The 520-nt window shown below is 32.3% G+C and overlaps 1 protein-coding gene across 1 annotated transcript in view; it reads left to right on the top strand.

The window, feature by feature from the left end:
• Positions 1-520, top strand: part of LOC119585055 (uncharacterized protein DDB_G0290685-like) — a 7,370-nt gene that overhangs the window by 3,756 nt on the left and 3,094 nt on the right. The gene's annotated exons all lie outside the window — the stretch shown is intronic.

The raw sequence follows: 520 nt of genomic DNA, 5'->3' as shown, positions 1-520 counted from the left end.
TCAGATATAATAAAAATATATCCTTTAAATCTGATAACATACCTTCATTTTATTAACAATGCATTCTTGAAATTAATAACTATGTATGCTTAAAACCTAATAACTATGTATCCCTTAAATTCATGAACAATGTATCCTGAAAATCTAACAAATATGTATCTATTATATGTATTGACAATGTATCCTTTAAATCTGAAAGTTATGTATCCTCCAGATCCTCCAAGAACATAGATCTCATAGAAACTTACGATATATGCGAGAGCTATACGGTATAGCAGATAGTGTCATTCCTCTATTTGGGACTGATTAAGTTTTTTTTTTTTCTCCAGAAAACATTTGGAAATATTTTTCAGACCAGAGCAAAGAAAATCCAGACTTGTGAGAAGCAGTGACAAATGTCTCTGCTGATGAAGTTATAGTTAATTACCAACTCCTGGAACTAATTGGATAATCAAGAACCTAATTCTAATGACTCCTCCCCCCCCCCCCATCCTTGAAAGGAAAGACAGACAAAGAAGTG

This window comes from Penaeus monodon, chromosome 19 (assembly GCF_015228065.2).
Source record: "Penaeus monodon isolate SGIC_2016 chromosome 19, NSTDA_Pmon_1, whole genome shotgun sequence".
NCBI classification, from domain to species: domain Eukaryota; kingdom Metazoa; phylum Arthropoda; class Malacostraca; order Decapoda; family Penaeidae; genus Penaeus; species Penaeus monodon.
The sequence above is the reverse complement of the archived record's forward strand: the minus strand, read 5'-3'. Positions and strand labels throughout refer to the sequence as shown.